At 40.3% G+C, this 25,437-nt stretch overlaps 1 protein-coding gene across 3 annotated transcripts in view; it reads left to right on the top strand.

Moving 5' to 3' along the window:
* Nucleotides 1-25,437, top strand: part of SPAG6 (sperm associated antigen 6) — a 162,361-nt gene that overhangs the window by 110,630 nt on the left and 26,294 nt on the right. The window lies entirely within an intron of this gene.

Genomic DNA, 25,437 nt, shown 5'->3' with positions numbered 1-25,437 from the left:
GCTGTTTCATACTACAAGATAGGAACAAGATAAAAGAAAAAAAAATGCCTTCTCAAATTATTTAAAGTAAACTTTCCAGTGGTAATGAAAGAAGGCACCATTGAGTACCAGCGTGTACCTTTTTAAGGGCCTCCCATTGCCAGGACTCTCAAAACCTAGCATTCTATGCTATACAAATGTCAACTTTGATAAGGAAAGTCCTCTGTGTATGACTGTTTGAGCCATGAAAACCACATAAACAGAATAGTAGGGGGAAATGTATAAAGTTGTGAAATAAATGTCACCCATTTCCTGTTGTCTTATATTTCTCTGCTTTGACCAATTAATAAAAAGCCAAACCTAATTGTTTTATTAGTAATATTTGCATTTTTCAGCCATAAGGATTTAGTTTGAAAGGACAGAAACTGGCCAAGGAAGTTTCATAAAGGTGACAACATTTTTTTTCAGTTTCAATATTTTTATTGAATTTTGAAGTAGCATAACAAGTGAAATGCCCACACAGGGGCATAAGATAGAGAAAGCAGTATACACAGACATTAGCAAATACATCAAATTGCAAAGGCCTTGGAGCATAACAAAGTACCACGGCACCAAAATAGCTGCACAAGAAACCACCTTTAGGCTCATGCTTATAGCTTCTAGGATGTACAGATGGGGTGGGTTACACCAGGGGCCTGCATCCAGCGGAAGAATACTCAGAGGGCAGAAAGGAAAAAAAGGAAAGAGAAGGGAGAGTAGAAGGGGGAGGGGAGTGTGGGTACATCCCCTAAAGTCAAAGAAGCCATGATAAGTGAATTACAGAGCTTCCAGACTGACAGAGTTCAGAGGAGGCAATGAATAGTTATACGATAGTTCCCATATTTTACAAAATTTGGGTTTTGGGTCATTGCGAACACTTGACAGTTTCTCATTGATTACCAGCAGATTCATGTGATCCTTAACTGCCTGAAAAGAAACTGAGGGTCTTTTTCCAATTCTGGACTATTGACTGCTTAGCAGCCAGAAACAAATACAAAGCCAGTTTCTGTTGATAGGAGAAAAGGCCAGGAATTGGCTCATGGACTACCTTTACCCAGGCATCCCTAGGAACTTTAAGATGGAATAAGGATCAGAGCTGGACACTTGGGACCAAACCCGAGCAGTTTTGGACAGGAACACCATATGTAAATCATGTCCCCACGTTCACAGCAACCTCTGAAGTAAATGTCACTATAATTGAGATTGGCACAACAAATCCAGGCAGGGACCTAGTACCACCTAAAGAGAACTTTATAAGCAGTTTCCACATTGGACATATTAAAGGAGCACTTAGCTATTCCTGTCCAGTCTTCCAAATCTATTGAGGTTGTTAGGTCTCGGTCCCGTTGCGATATATAAGAGAGGAAGTAGGGGGCCCCATGTGTTGAGGCAGGAATATAATAAAAAAAATATTCTAGAGGATCCTGGGGAGTGGAGACAAGTGTGCTCAAAGGGCGTCTTAGTGTCCAACTTTCAGAGAATCATAATCCACTGATGTAATTGTATATATCAGAAGAACTCTGAATTGGGTGCTTGGTGATGTTCCTTAAGAGAGGCCCAGGTGGGGAAGATATGACAGGTCAAAAAGTGGCGGACTTGAATATAGCCATGGGCTGAACATCATTTAAAAGAACTAGCCTGTTCCACACCAGAGGGGAAAAGAAGGTCATGAAGGATAGACAGTAGAGGCAGGAAAAGGGGACATAAGTCTGGCGGAATAGCGGACCGTGTCTTACACCTTCAGGCTATGAAGCATTAGAGGACTAGGCGAGAGTGGGCGAACATTGTGTGGAAGCCACAGCAAGGCTTATAGAAACAGTCACGATTTGGTATTTCCTGAAGTAACCACAAGGGAACATCCAATGTGGCATGTAGAAGAGATAGTTGAGATATTTGTGCTGCTTTCTAGTACCAGTCAATACACAAGGGCACTGGTAGGTCAGTATGAAGGGAAGAACATGATTTTGCAGCAGACGCAGAAAGAAGGCATAGAAAACCGACCAACAACGTCCAGAAATAGTACACATAGATACAGAGAACCCTCTTCACAGAATAGTACAATTCCTCTCTTCAAATAGCTGCAATCCATTATGGGAATATGCTTTTAATGGATATGTATTTCAAAGCATTTATACTGATTTTCACACTATTTAACATGATTCTTCAGATATGAATGTTTATGAATGTCAAGAGTGCAATTTAATTTTGTGGGGAGCTCAGCTTTAAATCAGAAAGACCTCTCCATTTTTTAAAATTCCCATCATCCACTGCAGTCAGTTTAGCAACGTGTTTACAACGCCCCTGGGCTACATCTATACTGCCAATAGGGACAAATTAAATTTTCCATTGCAGTTTAGAAAATGAGAAAAAACCTCATGGCATACAGCAGATAACACATTTTCTTTTCTTGTTTATACATAAGAAGTCCATCAAATTATTTAGCATCTATGACTTTATCTACATTGAGTTTGGGTGTTCTTTCTGAGAATGTGTCTGTTTAATCCTAGGATCCTGGTTTTCTCTCAGGATGCAAAAAAAGCAATTTAAAGTGTTGCTAAACCCGCAACAGTAAAATCAGTCTCTAAATGCAGTAAAGCATGCTTGCTATACTCACTGTGGAATCTAAGGGGTTAATCCTCCGCATTGTGTAAAAAGGCTGATTGACCCTGTCTTCTCTAAACCTCCCCTTCTTCCACTGTCCCCAAACCATCTGCTGATAGTACAGTGCCCTAGGAGGCATTCTGCACATGCACAGTTTGGTGTGTATTGCTAGAGAGTTTTGGGTTTTTTTTTCGGAGGGTGCATGTAATCAGCACAGGGCCAATCAGCACAATCCAGACTAAGGATCAGGGGTCATGCAGCCTCATAGGACAGTCAGAGGAGAATTAAAACTCCTCCTACAAGTTTTAAACAGCACTCAACCGGAAACTGATAGAAGTCACAAGCAGGGGAGGACTGACAACTCATGGGGCCCCCGGGCAATAGGGGATCATGGGGCCCCTGTGTCCTTGCCCAAACTCAAAAAAGCCTGTCAAAAAGGTACCAGGGGCATCTCATGGGGCCCCCTACTGACCCCGGGTCCTCGGGCAGTGTCCGAGTTTAAAATGGTCAGTCCGCCCCTGGTCACAAGACTTCTATATACTAATGAGGAGAAAATATATTTAGCAGTTTATATTTACTAAAATAATTGCATTTCCATGTACTGTGGAAGACCAAATATAGTGAATGCAGGGTCCTGGGTTTAGTAACACTTTGACTATAGTCAAATTCAGTTTAACCTGTAGTATTGAGGACTATTGTAAGATATAGGAGTTGTCCCCTAAACTGTTTTTCAAAAGATGAAGAACTTTAAGGTTTTTTTTGTAAGGGTAATACTAAATCAGTATACAAAAATCTAAAATTTCATATTTGATATAGACTCCTAATATCAATAAGTCTGCCCAATCTGTTTTCCTGAATGCCCCTGTAATATGCTATCAAACAAAATTGTTGATTCTGCCCAGTGAACTGTTGGATAACCTCTTTATTGGATAGGGTGACAATGAGCTACCTGTCCCATTAAAATCACAGAAACATTCTCACCTCTACAGCCACTGAATCTGTAGTGGGTGGCCTAACAACGTCACCACTTTCATTTTGCTTCTGTATCATTGGTCATCAGATAGCCTTACCAAGTTTCCCTCACAAACACACCCTCCTAGAAGCTTTCCACCCAAATGCTAATGGCATATGTAGATTTTACAGACGCTTGCACACCTTAGGGAAGTGATGGCAAACCCTTGTGGATATCTTCCACCATCTACAATACCTTGTATTATGCTTGGAAGCAGACAAAATAAAAAGCAGGGATTGTAGCTTCCCTCTACTTGACAATTTTTGTCCCAGTTGCCATTGGAGAGTTTCCTTCACTGTCTGGTCCTATTCACGGTTGTCCTCACTCCTCACTGTTGTCCTTGAGACGGTAAGGACAAATGTCTATAATGGCTTCCCGGACAGCAGTAAAACCTGACAGGAGTTCCAATTCTTCCCTACTCTACTAAAAAAAAAAAAAAAGTTTAGGCTCTAGATTCACTTTAAATTGTAAGTTAATGTATATATGTTATGTTCCACCTCCAGCCCATTTACCACCATCTCCCTTTCTAAATTTTAGCCTGGCAGTTGTAGCCTCCCTGGAGGTATTCCCGAGTGTAGCTCGGGGTAAAGTTACAGTACCACAAGCGGTAACCCCGAGCTAAACTCGGGCTTACCATGCGGCATTGCTCCGGGATCTGTTCTTCTCTTACCTTTCCCTGTGCTCCCGCGATGTCCCTCCTGCAATGTCCTCCGGCGGATGCCAGCATCTGTCTTCTGGGTTCCGTCCCCTGCGACATCGGGACATTTGGGGACGGAACGGCGGGAAATTTGAAAATGACAAAAAGTGACATTCACTGAATTCACTAAAATCACATAGTATAACATTACTGTATCAAACCATTTCACATACATTTTGTCCCGAGTGCTTTGTCCTGTGCCCTGCCTACATTTTTACTGTTCTTTCTGCCTAAAAGTCCATGGCGTCCAAAAAGCGTCCCTTTATGTCAAAAGCGGTTTTAGACCGGCTAGAGAACAGCGATAGTAAATTAGAACCACTTGCAGAATTGAGTGATAATGATTTGTGGGGAAATTTGTCATCAGACACTGAAAACGATTTTGCGACTTTGCTCAGTGATGTGCGAACTTGGTGCTATATTTCAAAATTCAGTGTTTTGGTTTGATTATATTATTGAATTAAATTTATTATTATATTATAATTTATGATTTCGTGTTTCAAATTGTAACATACCCGGGATGTTTACTAGACTCTTGTTCCGACAGATTTCAGTGAGTTATTCCTAAAAATTACAGGCCTACAATAAAAAAAATACATAATTCCATGCAAAAAAATGTACCGCTTTGAGCACAGAAATATGGACATAATCCGACCGCTAGGGAGGTTAAAGAGGTTAGGTAGTAGATAGGTTTAGTGGCTGTTAGTGATCATGTGAACAGGTGTTGGTCTCCTGTGTTGCACATGAGTTTGGAAGACGTGAAACGTAGGTCAGCAAAATCTTATTGACTCTAATTGTGCAGCAGACATGACAGGGGGGCTGTGTTTGACCTGGTTTGAATTGCGCTGTGCTTCTTTGAAGCAGTTTGTTCTGTTAAGGTGTGTTTAAACTGCAGGCAAGGCAGGTCTTTTCTTGCTATATGCTGTGTTTTCAATTCATGTACAGCTGCATGTTCTTGAATGGAAAACACAGAATATGAACAGTCGTCAACATGAACTCTTATAGTGATGTCCTGAGAAGCTGAATAACTACCTGTTGATCCTTAGCCTTCCACAGTTGAAATTATTAGCAGTGCTGTAGAAACAGTTAAACAGCAGGGGGGCTCACAAAGCTAGAATAGATCCAAAACATGACACTCTAAAAATACTCTAAAACCTTAATCTCTGGAAGAACCAAATACAGCAGCTACCCCCTCTAAACCCCCTTTTTATGGCATTATGTTTATGAGTAAGGTACATGTTTACTTTAAACGCTAACCATACAGCAGCTCTGTGGATAATAGAAATGAAAGTCCACAGAGACAGATTAAATAGATAAGTTAAATACAGTCTTAAATTCATACTAGAATATGGCACACTATATAAATTTGTAGCCATAAAATATTATTATCATGGAAAAGAAAGCAAATTTGGAGGTGTACGGTATGCATTGATCTAATTTTGTTTCTCCTGCTTTCCTTTTTTGGGTTGTACTGTAACCTCAGATTTCTTGCTGTTTCAAATGTCCTGATAAAGTCATTTACAAAAGGTCTCTGTACATGGTGTTTTAGCATAAGTCACCCAAACATTTCTTTAGATGCAAATGCTTCTTAAACCGATAGTCAATAACCATGCACATTTAAGGTGGGAATACACGATTAGAAAATCGACAGATCGGTCATCCGATGACCAAGAGGCGGTCATTCGTTGGTCAAAATCGTGGTCCACATTAACCAATCTAAAAAAAATCGTTCGTCGGGCAATACGTAGTGTTGATGTCTTTCGTACAAGTGGAAGTGATGCGGTGTGCGCGTGACCTTGTAGCCATGCCCTTCCGGCCAGAACGAGCGATGTACATAACAATTACCAGCAATGAGTATAATATAGTTTATTACATGACCTATATACATAAATAGTGATACATAAAATATAATATGCAGAATTCTGGTTTCATTATCTCATTAGGCCAATCTACTTTTAACATCTGGATTTTTCGTTCGTGTTTACGAAGATTCCTTGGACATAAACATCCGAGTCATCTTCTGTTTCCGCTCATGCGTGATAGCGCTTGATAGATTTTTTCCGTACGACCGTCACACCAACGCATAGAAAATCGGTTGTTCGTATGCAAAACAACAACATTTTTCACTGTTGTTCAACCAGATTTTTTTGTTCACAATACGTTTAAAACATCCTCCTCATCAATGAAGAGAAAATCGTGCGATCAGTGATTCCGTGAAATTTTTCATACGATTTTCCTATTGTGTGTATGGGGCATTAGTCCTGGTTCACACCTATGTGTGTTGCAATCTGTTGCAGCAAAGAAAGTCCCTGACCCCATCCAAAAACGCAGAAGCTGAACACATATAGATGTGAACGTGTCCCATAGGAAACCATGTTAAATGGACTAGTGAGTTTCTGCAAAATGCATAAAGCACTAAAAAATGCATAGGTGTGAACCAGGCCTTAAAGGGACAACAGAAATGTTTTCTTTCATATAAAGCTTCTCTTAGCAAATTACCCCTGCTAGATGCGCCCAATAATGATTGCTAGAACTGCTAAAGGTACACTTATCCTTTATACTATGTATTTAACCATTTGGCTACCACCCTATAGCTAGGGTTGATTGATACCTCATCCTTTTAAAACCGGACACATATTAATTACACAGGTTCTGTGGCTTATTAAGGTGATAATTAAAATCACTTAGTGCCTTATCTGTGTTAAATTAGCTTCAGTACCTGTGTAATTAATATGTGTTTTGGTTTTAAAGGGATGAGGTGGCAACCCTACCTGCAGCAGATTTACTGCTACAGGGAAGCCGCTCTGCACAAAATCAATTATATATGCATGATTTTGCTACCTGCACTGCTATTGGTTGCAGCAGATGTCAATCACCGGGTCCTGGTGGCAATTCTGGGCTGACAGTTGGTGATTGCCGCTAAAGCTGAGAGGAAAGAGATCTGTGTGTAAACAATACAGATCTCTCTCCTGTCAGCATGGACATGCTGTTTTCTCTCTCTCTGCACAGCAGAGAGAGAGAAAGCAGCATGTCTCCCTACTAAAACAGCACGCAGTGTAAGCACAACACAACACACAGATAACCCTTTGATCGCCCCAGATGGTAACCCCTTCCTGCCCAGTGTCAATAGTACAGTGTCAGTGATTTTTATTAGCACTGATCACTGTATTAGTGTCACTGGATATACCATTAGTCAGTTCCCATCCAGTGTAAGAATGCCCGCCCGCTGATCGCTGCCATTACTAGTGTAAAAAAAAAAAAACTCCAGCATATATACCACCATTTGTAGAAACTATTACTTTCACGTAAACCAATTAATTTACACGTACTGGGATTTTCTTCAGCAAAGACATGTAGCAGAATACATTTTGGCCTAAATTTAAGAAGAAATGTTATTTTTTTTATATTTTTTTATTGTATATGTCTTATAGCAAAAAGTCAAAAATATTGTTTTTTTTTTATATTGACGGTCTTTTTGTTTTTATAGCGCAAACAATAAAAAACAAAGAGATGATCAAATACCACTGAAAGAAAGCTCTATTAGTGGTGATGACAATTTCATTTATGTACAGTGTTGCATGACTGTGCAGTTGTCAGGTAAAGTCACGCAGCGCCATATCGCAAAATATGGCCTCGTCAGAAAGGGGGGATAAATCCTCTGGAGGAAAAGTTGTTAAAATCCTAATGTGAGAAAAACTAGGGACCTATGGAAACTTCACGTCATAAATTAACAACCTGCATTCAGCTATGTTGAAACTAAAAATCCCAGTATGACCTGCCAGATACATACAGTTTTTCCAAACCTTGAGGTCAGTTGAGGGCTTGTATTGCAGAAGAGTCAGCTGTATAGGAGGAAAATGCCCAAAAATGAAGGCTTTCATTATTCCCCAAGGAAAAAAAAGACCTGTGAATAATCTTCTACAGGGAATTCTTCTCCCTATGGCTACCAGTGGACTGAGCCACTACACTGGCTATCAATGTGGGAAGGCACTTTTCTACCGACCACCAATGTAAAGGGACACTAAAATTTTCAATGTCTTTGTTTTCTTTTGTGGCCGTAAATATTTGTTTTGTTTTTGTGTTAAACTGGGGGGGGGTGCTGAATTATTATCTGCTGTGGGTGACATATATGCTAAGTAGGCTACATTCTTTATTCTTTAAAGCAGGTCTTCACCCTTTAGGCCATGTTGGGCTGCCCTGCCTCCTCCCTCTCCCACAAATGGGATGAATATACACATACACAGTGCTGTGAAAAAGTATTTGCCCCCTTCCTGATTTTATTTTTCCTCTATTTGTCACACTTACATGATTCGGATCATCAAACAAACATTAGTATTACACAAAGATAACCCAAGTGAATACAAAATGCAGTTTTAAAATAATGATTTCATTTAATAATGGAAAAAGCTGTCCACACCTGCCTAGCCCTTTGTGAAAAAGTAATTGCCCCCTAAACCTAATAACTGGTTGTGCCACCCTTGGCGGCAATGACAGCTATCAAGTGTTTACTATAACTGTCAATGAGACTTTCACATCACTGGAGGAATTTTGGCCCACTCTTCTTTGCAGAATTGTTTTAATTTAGACACATTGGAGGGTTTTCCAGCATGGATGGCCTGTTTAAGATCATAAATTTAGGCCAAAATGTATTTTGCTACATGTCTTTGCTAAAAAAAAAATCGCAATATGTGTAAATTAATTGGTTTACGTGAAAGTTATAGCGTTTACAAATGGCGATATATACACTGGAATCTTTATTTTTTACTAGTAATGGAGGCGATCAGCGACTTATTTCGGGACTGTGGGACTGCAGCAGGCATTCTGACACTGGGGGGAACTGACTTGGTGTCACTGACATCCCCAGTGACACCAATACAGTGATCAGTGCTAAAAAAAAAACACTGACACTGTACTAAAACTGATAATGAGCCAATAATGGAAAGTTGTGATACTGCCATCATCCCTATACATAGTACAAAAGAAAGGCGACCAAAAGGTCAAAGGATTCCATAGGGGACTTTAGAGGCAGAAGATGTGAAACATGAAATATATTAGAAAACAAGTAATCAATCTTTATTATTAATTTTAAAAAAAATGGCCAAATGGCCAATGGGAGAAAGGTAAAATACAATATGATACACCAATTAATTGAGCCAGCATATACCCAAGTGTATTTAGAAATACAACAATATAGATTCATGTCTTGCTTGGCGATAATAAAATCTTCCCATAATTCCCAACATGTTTCGGAATGGAAGGAAAGACTAATCTATATGAAGTATAAACATCAACTTAGGTATGGTACACCAAACCAGTGACCATATACATTGAAATACAGACCAAGATTTTTTGAAAATATTATGATTGGTAATAGTAAACTAAGGATACTGCGGTGGACTAAATCCACAGAACTTGTATCTTAGAGCTTACATTTATAGAACACATACCGTGTTTCCCCGAAAATAAGACACTGTCTTATATTTTTTTGGCTCAAAAAAACACACTAGGTCTTATTTTCGGGGTAGGTCTTATTTTTTAAATGTACAGGTGTGGACAGGGGGTGCAGAGGTGAGCTGCAGGCAGTTGTGGATGAGGTAATATAAAAATAGTGCAGCGCTGCAATAGTGACAATATGACAAAAAAATAGTCCACTAAAAGTCTTGTTCATATGAATGTATCCAGTGTCAGATGTGAATTCAGAATTGGTGATCCGTGTAGAAATGGCTGGAAAACGCACTCACCAGAAGTAAGACACATAAACGCAGTGTGCATTTAAAGCTCATGGGTCATCAATCCAGAGGGAAGTAAAGCTGGTCCAGTTACAGGAATGGTGGGTCCCTCCTCCGTAAATGCAGCAACAGATCTTCCTTCTCACGATTAGATGTAGAATTCCAAGATCCAGGTTCTGCAAGCAAAAGCTCCTCAAGGGAGTTTTAGGGAAGGACACCCATAGTGAAGTAGGTCATAAAAGGCAGCTTTATTCAAAATAGTGATATCCAATTCAAAGCAGGCAGGTATCATACAGATGTGTCAGCAAGACAACTAACCCTGGCAATTCGAATAGTGGCCGCCGGGCCTCCACGTGGCTCCGGCGGCGTAGCGTCTCGACGTCCAGGCTCCTCCTTACGCGTTACGTGCGCACGCACATCTTCAGAGGTATGGAACCATTGACGTATTGACGCGAATGGGCGCATATATATAGGCATAATGACGCATGCGCAGTAGCGTGTGCGCCAATGCGCAAAACCCAAGGCGCATGCGCGTGGCTCCGTCTTCCATTTTAATGGAGCTCGAAGACACAGGGTGGGAGGGCGGAAATGCCCTATAATTGACAAATGAATGTCAAATGAAGTCAAGTTCAACAATGGTGTAAATTACACCCATATAAAGCAATCCGATGTGAGTCTATATAAAATATATGTAAAAAAGGCGCGATAGCGCCAATATGTTGAACTTATTTCCAATTAGATAGTATTTCAGTAAATATATACATGCGTCATTATAACTATGCAACTTAAAATTTGTCAACATTCAATAAAAACATAATATGCATAAAAGTTAAGTGAAAGATTCCCAAAGGATAAAACAAAATAAAGATAAGAAGGCTGCAGAGCTAAATCTGTACCAACCTAAGAAATAATGCGCATCATTGAGAGATCATGGAAGGTACTAAGGTAGAAGCGCATGTGAAAAGGTCAAATCAAGCGGCCATACCCATGCGTCTAAAGCATGGAAAAAACGGGGTGAAATTAAATCATCCATTAGCAATAAAGCAGTTAAGATCTAGATCTATATTGAGCCCCGCTGGGTGGGAAGTACCCAATTCAAAAATATGTTTAGTCTCCAGCTGGGAAACTGCTCTCACTTTATGTGTACCTCTCCAGTGTGGGGTGACTAAGTCGATCCCCACGAACTTGAGTGATGTGGGATCTCTATGGTGAAAACGTCTATAGTGTAGAGATAGAGAATGGTCTTTGTAACCTTTTCTAATATTGGCAATGTGTTCCCTAAGGCGATCTCTAAGCCTCCTGGTGGTCCGGCCAATATATTGTTTGGAGCACGGGCATTCAAGTAGGTATACTACAAATTTGCTGTTGCAACTAATAAATTTATCTATTTGGTATGTTTTGTGTGTTTGACTGGAATTGTAGGAAAAGATTTTCTTCTTTCTAATTCCATTGCACTTGCAGGCGATGCACCTATTACAGGGGAAAAAACCCTTCATATTGAATAATGTGAGTGGTTGGGCAGGGGGGTTGATGATATTAGGAGATATTTTATCTCTGAGAATGGCTGGTCTCCGAAAAATTACTTCAGGTGTGTCAGGAAGTATGTTGTTCAAAACTGGATCTGATTTTAATATGTTCCAATTCTTCCTGATGATATATTTAACCGATCTATGTTGGACAGAGAATGTAGTGATGAACGGACAAAAAATGTCATTCATTTTCTTGGAATTGGTACCCAGGAGTTCCTCCTGGTTAATCTGGGTAATATCTAGGATAGTGTTATCTAGGGATACCCCATTATAGCCCTTCTCCAAAAAACGTTTTTTCAAAATATCGGCTTGTATCTGAAAGTCTGAGGTGTTAGTACAATTCCTTCTCAATCTTAGCAATTGTCCTTTAGGGACGTTAGCAAGCCAGCTGGGGTGGTGGCAACTGTCCAAAGGAATGTAGCTATTCCGGTCGGACGACTTGAAAAACGTTTTGGTGATAAATTTATTATCTACCCTCATCAAGGTGAGGTCTAAAAAGTTAACTTCTTCATGGCTGAAGTTGTAAGTGAGTCTAATGTTTTGATTGTTAAAATTCAGAGTTGTGAAGAAATTATTTAGTGATTGTGTATCCCCATTCCACAACAAGAGAATATCATCAATGTATCTCCTATAGAAGGTCAATTCTGGCCAGTCCCTGGAATATATAATCTCCTCCTCCCAGAAGGACATAAATAGATTGGCGAGACTGGGGGCGAATTTCGCCCCCATAGCCACACCCTTTATTTGTAAATAGTATCTGCCATCGAACCACATGTAGTTCTTAACCATTGCAAATTCAAGTAATTCTATGATGAAATCTATATGGGTGGAACTAAGAGGGCTCTGCTGTCTTAAGTAGCATTCTGCAGCTCGCATTCCATCTGCATGGTTAATGTTACTATACAGTGATTCAACATCTGCCGTAACCAATATTGTAGATGGAGTGATGACTGCGTCTTTGATGGCATTTAGGACCTGTTTAGTGTCCTTGAGATATGAGGGGGTATGGACTACTAGTGGCTGTAGGTAATGGTCTATATATTGCCCGATCTTGGAGCAAAGGGAATTAATCCCGCTGACAATTGGCCTTCCTGGGGGTCTTAGAGGGTCTTTATGAATCTTTGGTAAGATATAAAGGATTGGTATCTTAGGTGCCTTGGGACAGAGGAAGTCCCTTTCTTTCTTGTCAATGATATCTCTCTCAAAGCCTGTCTTGATGATAGTTTTCAGGGCGTTCTTAAAAGACGATGTAGGGTTATAATTAAGGGGGAGGTATGTGGAGGTATCTTTCAAGATATTATATACTTCCTCCATGTAATCCTGTTTATTAAGGACTACTATTCCTCCACCCTTATCCGCGGGGCGGATGACCAAGTCATTTTTCTCTAGCAGTGATTTAGTTGCATATTTGAGGCTTGCGTCTGCATATACTTTTTTAACCTGTAGTTTCTGCAAGTCTCTTAGGGTTTGATCTCTAAAGAGACCCACTGCAGAGTTAGTTTGTGGTGGAGGGTTAAATGTGGATGCATTACCGAGGTTAGAGGAATTAATATTTCTAATCCTAGTCACATCTTTAGCAATGGGATTAGTTTGGAAATGTCTTTTTATGGACAATTTTCTGGCGAACTTGTGCACGTCTATAAACGTCTCAAATTTGTTAAGGGATCTGGCCGGTGCGTACTTTAATCCTTTATCAAGGAGCTTCAGTTCATTGTCTGAAAGGGTTGTAGTACTAAGGTTAAAGATACCTTTACCAATTATACCTTCCTCCTTTTTTGTGGATCTATGTACTCTTCTTCCTCCTCTCTTTCCTCTTGGTCTGCACTCCTTTTTCTTATCCTGCCTGATCCTAAAAAACGTTGTTCTTGATTATTATAATAATGATAATCATTGGTATCATGGACCCTAGGAGTTACTGGAGGGTAATAGTTAGGAGCAGGGTTTCTTGGAGGATTGTAAGATTTTTTGTATGGTTTTTTAGAATTCTTTTTGTGGTTTCTTGGAGAGGGGTAGTAACCTCTATCGTTAGATTGTACCTCAGGTCCCTTACGGTAATACCCCCCATGTTGAGGTGGTCTAGCAGGGCTATGTTGGTAATTCCTCTCAGGAGGATATGGTTGGTTATAATTTTGTGGTGTCTGGTAGTTATTAGGGTGCCACCTAGAGTCTCTGAAACCCACATTCATGTCAGGTAGATGGGACAGTGGTTCAAACCTATTAGAGGTTTTGATCTGATAGTCATTCCTATTGTGATTAGCATTCCTATTCTTATTTTTGTTAGAATTTTTCCCTTTTGGGAAAGATAGTTTAGGAATGGGGGGTTTTGGGGACCTAGGTGCAGGTGTTGTGACTGGTATCTGCATGGCTTCTTGGGGGTCCTCTTGCCATTTAAAAATCATATTAGACTGGTAATCATTTAAATCACGTTGATACTTTTTTCTTTTTTTATTCTTTTGTTCGTTCTCAATGTACTCCAGGTGTTTCTTTAATTTGTTAGACTCAGAGGTATATTCCTCATTATTTTTATAAGGGATTAGCCTTTCCCTGACTGAGTTAATTTCTTTGTCTAACATGGCCAGTTTCTTTTTCTTTCTGGCAATGATGAACTTCAGCAGATCTATACCAGCTAAATTAAAATACTGGTGCCATTCTGCTACTGCTGCAGTGTCATCAGAGTCAGGAGTAATATTCCACCTAAGGGCTCTCGGGACCATTTGCTCTCCAATGTATCTTTCTAAAAAGGAGACGTCCCATAGAGTTTTGACCTCAGTGGTGGTGAGATTATTAAGATGTAAAAAGATACCTTTAAGGTCATTTGATACATGGGTATGGGTGAAAAAATCAATAGGTATGGCAGCTCTCGAGGCTCTAACCTCAAAGATATCACCCATCCTTATAAGGAAAAGCAGCTACAAACTAATAAAGGTAATAAGCGATAAATAAGAAAACAACAGCAGTGAGCGCTAATCCTGATAGCGGCTGAGCACTCTAAGCAACCAATAAAACTTAAAAGCAATAACATAAAAATAGTGCAGCGCTGAAATAGTGACAATATGACAAAAAAATAGTCCACTAAAAGTCTTGTTCATATGAACGTATCCAGTGTCAGATGTGAATTCAGAATTGGTGATCCGTGTAGAAATGGCTGGAAAACGCACTCACCAGAAGTAAGACACATAAACGCAGTGTGCATTTAAAGCTCATGGGTCATCAATCCAGAGGGAAGTAAAGCTGGTCCAGTTACAGGAATGGTGGGTCCCTCCTCCGTAAATGCAGCAACAGATCTTCCTTCTCACGATTAGATGTAGAATTCCAAGATCCAGGTTCTGCAAGCAAAAGCTCCTCAAGGGAGTTTTAGGGAAGGACACCCATAGTGAAGTAGGTCATAAAAGGCAGCTTTATTCAAAATAGTGATATCCAATTCAAAGCAGGCAGGTATCATACAGATGTGTCAGCAAGACAACTAACCCTGGCACTTCGAATAGTGGCCGCCGGGCCTCCACGTGGCTCCGGCGGCGTAGCGTCTCGACGTCCAGGCTCCTCCTTACGCGTTACGTGCGCACGCACATCTTCAGAGGTATGGAACCATTGACGTATTGACGCGAATGGGCGCCATTGTTGAACTTGACTTCATTTGACATTCATTTGTCAATTATAGGGCATTTCCGCCCTCCCACCCTGTGTCTTCGAGCTCCATTAAAATGGAAGACGGAGCCACGCGCATGCGCCTTGGGTTTTGCGCATTGGCGCACACGCTACTGCGCATGCGTCATTATGCCTATATATATGCGCCCATTCGCGTCAATACGTCAATGGTTCCATACCTCTGAAGATGTGCGTGCGCACGTAACGCGTAAAGAGGAGCCTGGACGTCGAGACGCTACGCCGCCGGAGCCACGTGGAGGCCCGGCGGCCACTATTCGAAGTGCCAGGGTTAGTTGTCTTGCTGACACATCTGTATGATACCTGCCTGCTTTGAATTGGATATCACTATTTTGAATAAAGCTGCCTTTTATGACCTACTTCACTATGGGTGTCCTTCCCTAAAACTCCCTTGAGGAGCTTTTGCTTGCAGAACCTGGATCTTGGAATTCTACATCTAATCGTGAGAAGGAAGATCTGTTGCTGCATTTACGGAGGAGGGACCCACCATTCCTGTAACTGGACCAGCTTTACTTCCCTCTGGATTGATGACCCATGAGCTTTAAATGCACACTGCGTTTATGTGTCTTACTTCTGGTGAGTGCGTTTTCCAGCCATTTCCACACGGATCACCAATTCTGAATTCACATCTGACACTGGATACGTTCATATGAACAAGACTTTTAGTGGACTATTTTTTTGTCATATTGTCACTATTTCAGCGCTGCACTATTTTTATGTTATTGCTTTTAAGTTTTATTGGTTGCTTAGAGTGCTCAGCCGCTATCAGGATTAGCGCTCACTGCTGTTGTTTTCTTAGTTGTGGATGAGGGTTACAATGGAGAGGGCCAGTTGATGACAGTTGTGAGCTGCAGTCAGGTGTTGCAGGGGTGACTTGACAGGTGGGTTTCAGACAGGGTGCAGAGATGAGCCACAGACAGGATGCAGATATGAGCCACAGACAGGGTGAAGGGGTGAGTTGCAGATGGGGAATGCAGAGCTGAGCTGTGGCCAGGGGGTGCAGAGCTGAGCTGTGGCTGGGGGGTGCAAAGGTGGGTTGCAACTCAGCTGACCTCTGCACCCCCCCCCCCCAGCCGCAGCTCACCTATGCACCCTGTCTGCAACTCACCTGACTCAATTTACCTCTGCAACACCTGACTGCAGCTCACCTTTGCACATCCCCCCCTCCACTGCCCTCATATGGTTAGCTAGTTTTGCAAAACACAGCTGTCAGCAGCCGGCCCCTCTCTGTAGTAACTCCCATTTCAGGTCCTATCTTCCCACACAGTGCACCAAGCGCACTCACTCACCTTTCTGCCTATTCCCCACTGGCCGGTGATCACCCCTGGGGCATCGACTTTCATGCATTAGGCTGCAGGAGGAGATGGTCCACCCCTAAACACACTGCACCCGCAGATATCTGTTCCTTCCCTATCCTACAAAGAGTACAGAGGTAGGAAGGTTCTAGAAAGGTGGTGGAATGGTGAAAAAAAGCCCTGATCACAACTAGGTCTTATTTTCGGGGTAGGTCTTATACTTTAGCAATTCCCAAAAATAACACTAGGTCTTATTTTTGGGGTAGGTCTTATTTTAGGGAAAACAGGGTAGTAAACAAAATGTTAAATTGTGTTAGCAAAGATTATATATCTATGTCACAAAGTATCCCAATAAAGTATAGGGCAACTGGGATAAAGTGGATGTTGTCCACAAGGAGTATACATCTATGTCACAGAGTGTCCCAGTAAAGCAAAGAGCAACAGGGATAAGGTGAAAAAACTTAAGTACCAGGTCATAGCAGAATAGTAGTCACAGCAGAGGTGTGCTCAGCAAGGAAGTCATAGAATAAATGACTGAGCAGTGAGTATTATATAGGTAGGTGGGAAGGAGGATATCCTCTAATCTGGCCAATGATGTTTCTGGGAGCGAACACACAACTAACCAAACAGGTGCATAACATGACCCGGTGATTGACATCTACGGCCGAGAATGGCAGCGCGGGTAGGGCGCACACGCGGCTCGATCGCGCCCCTACCTGGCAATACAAAATCACGCATATATATGTGATTTTGCACACCCATGCCACCCTGTAACAGTATTTCTGCTATAGGGCGGCGAGGAATCGGTTAATTTTGTTTTTTGGGGGTTTTTTTGAGCTATTCAGAAGTGGACTTACTGGTGTGTGTTAGATCATTGTCCTGATGCATAATCCAAGTGCGCTTGAGGTCAGGAACTGAAGGCCAGACATTCTCCTTCAGGATTATCTGGTTCCATCAATTATGGCAAATCGTCCAGGTCCTGAATTTGCAAAACAGCCCCAGACCATCACACTACCACCACCATGTTTGACTGTTCGTATGATGTTCTTTTTATGAAATGCTGTGTTTGTTTGTACACCAGATGTAATGGGACACACACCTTCCAAAAAGTTCAACTTTTGTCTCATCACTCCACAGAATATTTGCCCAAAAGTCTTGGGGATAATCAAGATGTTTTTTGGCAGATGTGAGACGAACCTTTTGGCCAGCAGTAGATTTCACCTTGGAACTCTCCCAAGGATTCTATTTTTGCCCAGTCTCTTTCTTATTGTTGAATCATGAACACTGACCTTAACTGAGGCAAGTGAGGCCTGCGATTTTTTACATGTTGTTTTGGGTTCTTTTATGACCTCTGGATGAGTTGTTGTTGTGCTCTTGGAGTAATTTTGGTAGGCCAGCCACTCCTGGGAAGGTTTACCACTGTTCCAAGTTTCTCTGTTTCCAGATAATGGCTTTCACAGTGATTCGATGGCGTCACAAAGCCTTAGAAATGCCTTTGTAACCCTTTCCAGACTGATACATTGCAATTACTGTTTTTCTCATCTTTTCTTGAATTTCTTTAGATCTCAGTATGATGTGTTGGTTTTTGAGATCTTTTAGCATGCTTCACTTTGTCAAACAGCTTCTATGTAAGTGATTTCTTTATTCAACAGGTCTGGCAGTAACTCATTGCCAGTTATCGCAAACGCTTGATTGCAGTTGCTGCCGCCAAGGGTGACACAACCAGTTATTAGGTTTAGGGGACGGTTACATTTTCACATTGTGCCAAGCAGGTTTGGACAGCTTTTTCCCTTAATAAATGAAATCATCATTTTAAAACTGCATTTTTTTTATTTACTCTGGTTTATCTTTGAGTAATATTAAAATTTGTTTGATGATCTGAATCATTTAAGTGTGACAAATATGCAAAAAAAGAAAAAAAAAAATCAGGAGGAGGCAAATACTTTTTCACAACACTATATTTATATAATTTTTTTTACATTTGTAAATGATTTATTTGTGCTGCAAGACAGAACTTCCAGAATGTTTGCCTAGGCGGGAATGTTTCTCCATCTCCTGCCAGAGTGCTTGTATCCTGAGAGCCCTGTGGCATAGCTGTGCATGTGCAGGACAGCGACCAGGTTCATCTGAAAACTTCCCTGTTTTTTCGTGTGTGTAGTAAATCACCTGTGAGTGCACAGATGCGCTGACGGGCTCTGCCTGGACCCAATGGTCGCTTCTGGCAAAGTTCCACTTTAGTATGTTGTTTCTAGCTTTCTGATTATGCTAAAGTACCTTGAGCTGTGGATATAATTCGGCAGGGGTTCCCTGAGATATGACAATTATTCCAAGGGTTCTTCTATATTATAAAGGCTGATTTAAACTGTATAATTATATGCACCTGCATATTTGACCCTATAAAAATTTCCTTATTTAATCCACTCAAGCACATGTTTACCGAATTGCAAAAATACTACAACACTGTGGAGTTAAAGCGATTAAAATCTCACTTATATCAGGGCCCCAATACCATTAAAAAGTCGGCATGCTGTCCGTTTAGATTGGAAAAGCTGGCAATGTACTGCATTTCCCACATGGCTTTGCTAAAAATACTAAACATGATCTAGAACATGCTGTTATTCTCACTCTGGATAGACACAACTGCTCTGAATTTTGACAAATAAAGTGATTGTTTAATGAGGTGGGCATGTTTCCACAGGGAATGCAGCAGAGACCACCAAAATTACTAGTGATGTGTAAAGAATTAGATCCAGGTGTGTATTGGGGAGGTAAAGCATGAACAACCATGTGTTCAAATGCTAAACAGACAGCCAGATTTAGAAGGAATCCACTAATATAACCACTCTGAGAGCACAGGGGAAGGAGAGGTGATTGCTAGATCAGTACAGTTCATTCACACAAGACACATAGAGGGCAATAGCCCATTATGATTTCTGGTAGAAATATCATTCTATTGAAGTGGGTAGCACATCCATCTAGCAGCACTAGGGTCATTAGTTTGCATCCAAAACATGGCACTACTTGCCTGGAGTCTGCATGTTCTCCCTGTGCCTGCGTGAGTTTCCTCCGGGTACTCTGGTTTCCTCCCACACTTCAAAGACATGCTGGTAGGTTAATTGGCTCCTGTCTAAATTGGCCCTAGTATATGTATGTATGAATGTTAGTTAGGGACCTTAGATTGTAAGCTCTTTGAGGGTTAGGGACTGATGTGAATGTAAAATATATATATATAAAGAGCTGTGTAAATTGATGGCGCTATATAAGTTCCTGTAATTATGTTACAAACTAATGGCTGACTGCTACAATATAACTGAATTTTATATTGGAGTGGCTAATACAAATGATACATTAGGCTGCCCATAGATGGATCTATATTTATGGCACTTGCAGAACTGGCCAAATTTTGATCCATGTATGGGCACTTTGGTTGTACAGAAACCTAGCCGCTGTCAGAATACAATGACACGATGGGAGGATTACCCATCCCAATATGTGTATGGGAGAACTGGGCCCTTTTTTTTTTGTTCGTTCAACTCACTGGTTGAAAGATAAAAACTGACGTATCTATGGCCAGATTTAGCTACTTGAATATAGTGCATCCTTTCTATTGCTGGCTGTATCAAGGAAGATCATATTTAGCAAAAAAAGTGAGTTGTAGGCAAGACTGCTGTTAGAAATCATGGGGCCTTGTATAGCCTAAATGACAGCTCCCCCACCAAAAATACCAAAATGATATTTTTGCAAATAAATACATTAAAATCATTACTAGCAGCCATGCAAGAGGCTCAGTGGTACCCCCTTATAGGTGGCCCTGGTTGTAGGGTACAACAGATATTTCAAGGGCTGTGCAAGTAAGTTGTTTAAAAGATACTAATTATATATCAAATTATTTCACTGTACTGACATATAGTATATCAAATTTCTCAGAAAGGTATGCTTTTAATCACAAATACTCTTCAGATTGACAGTACACAGAACACAATAGCATGACCTAATACAGGACGTAAGCCATTTTAATATAAGTTTATTTCTGAATGAAACGAGGATGCCAAATGACTAATGGATATCATATTGTTATGCGCTGATAATACTTGCAGACTGGAAAATCACATTTAGAGCCACATCCCTTGAAGGCAAGAAAGATTTGAAAGTTTGGTCCAAGGAAGCATTGCCAATTGACAAGTATTTGCAGATAAGAGTCCAGCCTCCTATTGCATAATATTAAGCTGGGAGGTTTACAGCCCTATAAAAGCCCTTCTACATGGCAGTGAAGAGCACTAATAAGCTGTATTATCTTAAAGTAACTCTCTTGCAGGACCACAAAGATTAAAAGACATGCAACCTGAAAAGAAGATGATTAATACTTACCTTTGCAATCTGTGTTCTCTGGAAGAGCTACAGCAGCGTACAGGATGAAATAATTCATGAGACAACTGGGTTATGCTGCTGCTGTGTTGACACTGGCAAGCAAAGCGGTTAGTCAGCCCAGTATAACTCCTTTCACTCCCATCATGCTTCAGTTTTGTAGAAAAGCAATAGTAGGAGTAGATTATAAAGACATAGGGGTCAGACCTCTGACTCCAAGAAAAGTATTTTACAGTAATCCTGTTCTCGTTTTCATTTATTGAGAGACACAGGGAGAAGTAATTCCCTAAGACAACTTGGATGTTCAAAAGCAGTCCAACTGTGGTGCTGGCAACACCGCAAACAACACATTAACACACACCCAAAAAACATGTTTAGGTCCTGAAGGACCTTCCGTCTAAAGATGGCATCCGAAAAGGCCTGAATATCCACCTTTTAAAACGTAGATAAAATGTTAACAAAATAACAGGTGACAGCCTTGCCATCTGAAAAACAGATGCGTTATGCCAAAAAGCCCTAATGGCACATGTTGGTCTAGTTGAGTGCACCATGACAGAAAAATGTGGAACCTTACTATAGCCATCAGCAGTAACTGTATGAAAAAAACCCGATAGATTGACTTCAGTTCAACCACCCTGCCCATAGATGTATGGAAATGTGTCCGTCTCCTTCGGTCTGTCTATGGCTGGATTTAGTTTAGTAGTGAAATTGACTGTGATATTTTTCTAAGGTGTGAACAGCTCTAATTGTTTTTAGAAAAGAAATTGATGAGGGGCCTAAAGCTGGTTGTACATAAGTAGAACATGCACAGTTGATTATACAGCCAGTGTCGTTCCAAAGTAATTCAGAATTTCGCTTGCTTTTAACATTTGATTTTGAAATGATGAATAGAGTTTCCCACATGAAAAGCACATTCACTATTAAAAATTAGTTAATTCAAGAAGAATTTTCCATCCTACTCCTTTTGAATTTTCTCCTCGTTGTGGTCCAACTCATAAGTTGATTTGACCCCGCTAACAATTAGAGAAAACAAGTGAACTTTCTTAAAATGAAAATGTTCAAACAAAATTCTACTAGTCTATGGCCAGTTTTAGGTTACTGTGTCACATGTGAGATAATCCTTATGATGCCTGCTGCTAAAGTGTATCACTTTTAAGCACAGCTTTCTGTTCGCTTGACTTGTTACCTGAATTTATTTAGGAGGGCAGTGAGTTTCCCTGTGATGAGACAAACCTGTGAATGTTGCCAGCCTGAAATTTGTTCATAACGTATGTCCAAGCACTCTATATCTGCTCTGTTCAGGCTCGCGGAGAGAATGCTGTAAAAAATGTTATAATCAACCTTTCTGTACCCCCTTCTGCTCTGTTCTTGGCAAGCTGCTTGACAGCTTGTACCAAATAAACAGCTGGGATCTATCTACCATGATTGAGAAAACATCTGAAAGTAGATATCTATAGTTTGAATAGCATTTAAAAGATTTTGTTCTAACCATAAAGTAGTTACATTTTCTTCATGTTGGTGTCAGCAGGGGCAATGTATACCATACATTTACTGTTCATGTTGAAAGCAGACTTCTTGTTAGCTAGAGGTCAGTAGAAGTCCAGTTGGGAGATGCTAAGTCTGGGGCTCTGAATCAATCCTTACCTTTCCTTTAATTAGTGTACCTTCTATATTCCCGTGAAGAATCCTCAAGAGGGATAAATGTCAAACACACCGTTCCAGGTGTATCTCACCTGTCATGTCCATCCACTATGACCAGATGCTTGTCTCATTTGTTTTTTCAGCAAATAAGTAACAGAAATATAAAGTATTAACCACACAAATGGGTAATGGAAATGTTTTTTTCTTAGTTTATTAACCCTTGTATGACCAAATATCTTAGATGGCCAAACCCAGGCCCAAAGTGGTGAATTGGTGGTTATATTCTTAACCCTCCAGAGGGCTGGGGAAGCAGATTAGACTTAGTGATTTTAAAGATTTGCATGTTGTTTTTTAAAAATAACAAACATCATACTTACCAGCTCTGTGCAATGATTTTGCACAGAGCAGCTCCGATCCTCATCTTCATGAGTCCTCCACTAGCACTCCTGGCCCCTCCCCCTTCAAGCCACTTGCTATGGGGGCACTCGTGTGTTCTCACTCCCAAGCCCAGCTTTGTGTGCACATTGATGGATTGAGATTGGGCTTAGGTGAGTATTAGTGGGGCTGTGTGGGAGCTGCATGCAGAATTTTTACCTTGATGCATAGAATGACATTCTAATGTGTATTACCTTTTTATATTCAATATTAATAGAGCTTCGCCCTGAACAGGTGCAATCTTTCATTAGCCCCAGTTCACACCAATGTGACTTGTCATGCGATTTGAAAGTTCAAATCTCGTAAGTCGCACCCTATGATCGGCAATGGAACATTCTAATCAATGCGACTCTGAAGTCGCTCCGATTTGAAGTAGTTCCTGCACTACTTTTGCCAATTTCTGGTGCGACTTGCATTGACATCTGTGCATGAAGTCGCACATATATCTTACAAGTCGCACTGATATGTGGCTTCAAAAGCGTCCATCTTCAAGTGACGTAGCACGATTTTAAAGTCATATTCAGTGTGAAATAGGGCTCAGAGTCCACATATTTTCAGTTATGTGAATGGGTCTGATTTCTGTATGTATATACTGAAAGAAGGCTTACTTTGAAAAGTTCAGTATCCCACAGAACACAAGACTTGCTCAGTGCAGCTTAATACTCCCAGTTTGAGTCTGCATCAAATCTATGTATATGGTCGTGACCAAGCACAAAATATATTACATTTCTTTACCAGGGGTTAACAAATAACAAATCCCATCACCCTCCTGTGTCTGATTTTTAGCCATTTTTCTATAGCCTTTGGGGGGGGGGGGGTAGCAAAAGTTCCCTTCCTGCCAAAATGTGTCTGCCAGATTCTGAAATGTATAGTCATTTTTCTTCCCCCTGTATATTAAGATATGTATTAAAATATTAACTGTCAGCGAGAGATTACAGATCTAAGTGAAGCTCAGGATATGTGTAGGACAGAAAAACAGCCTATCCTATAAGTGGGTAGAAGATAAGTGTACAAAACCAGCACTCTATTTCCTCTTGAAGGCTGACCAATGCGTTCAATCACCACAATTACCACTATCCATCATGCAGTCTTTAATTACAGCATTTTCTCAAACAATTACATAAGATGTTTAGCTTTTAATTTTCTAGCAGTAACTATAGAGGTATATTCATGAATTGTTTATGACTTTTGTGAGAAGCTGTAGAATGAAGATACATGTGGTAAGTAAGCACATGGTGTTGAGTAAATTCTCAAAGTTTTATAAACGTAAGCATGCGGAAGCAGCCGCTGCTGGCTTTTTCTATTGCCATTTTCTTGGCTATCATGCTTATCTTATTGTTTTATTGTTGGTGAGTCCCTGAGATGGACAACTGGGAGCAGTGAAATGAAAGGTCCAAACCCACATGCTTGCTCTGTGTCATTAAATAGTAATGAGCAGGACAGCCAGGGCACTAACACCTGCTTGAATAATAAGATGGTAATATAAGCTCCTTTATTTCTATCAAGAATTCATGGAGCACAAGCTGTAGCAGGGACCTTGAATGCTCACTGCTTTTACAGTGGCTGTTTCCTGTAAAGAGACATAAGCAGGCCATAGAGGGGGAGAAAACCGGATGGTTTTTAAAAAAAAAAAAAAATCGGTCGTTCAATCAGCCGACATTACCACTATTGGTAAGAAAATGTCGGCTGATTTTCATCCCGTCTACGGCCAGCAATTATATAGAATATATGCAGAAGAAGAAGAAGAAATAGAATATGAAGAAGAAATAGAATACGAATAAAAAGAAGAAATAGAATATGCAGAAGAAGAAGAAATAGAATATGAATAAATAGAAGAAATAGAATATGCACAAGAAGAAAAAGTTGCAACATTGTATCTATTTGTATCCATTTCGGATACCGATGGTTCTATTTGGATACAAATAGATACAATGTTGCTATACTTTTAAAGGTCAAATATAATATCGGACTGATTTTATATTTTTCTTCTTCTTCATATTCTATTTCGTCTTTTTGTTCATATTCTATTTCTTTTTACTTCTTCTTATTCATATTCTTCTTCTTGATATTCTTTTTCTTCATATTCTATTTTTTTTTAAAATCAGCAAAAAGATCGGCCGATTTGTCCATAATTGCAGCGAAAATCGGTTAAACGACAAAATCGGCTGACGATTTTTCAGCAGGGGCAATTTTTTAAAAGTCTCAAAATCACGAAAAACGGCTGACAAATTTCCCCACTATCGATCCGAATATCATTTTTTTATCGGCCGAAAATTTGGCCACTTTATCGCAAGTCTATGGCCCGCAATAGTGCCATCAACTAGAAAAGTGCCAATTCCAGATAAGGTTAGTTAAACCTAATATAAAAGCAAACGAAAAAATATGCAGTACATCAATGCACGTTTTCCCATGTTTTATTCCTTTACAGACCCTGCGAATACAGAAAAATACCAAT

This window comes from Staurois parvus, unplaced genomic scaffold (assembly GCF_062004578.1).
Source record: "Staurois parvus isolate SC_StPar_1 unplaced genomic scaffold, SC_StPar_1.0 ptg000636l, whole genome shotgun sequence".
NCBI classification, from domain to species: domain Eukaryota; kingdom Metazoa; phylum Chordata; class Amphibia; order Anura; family Ranidae; genus Staurois; species Staurois parvus.
The sequence above is the reverse complement of the archived record's forward strand: the minus strand, read 5'-3'. Positions and strand labels throughout refer to the sequence as shown.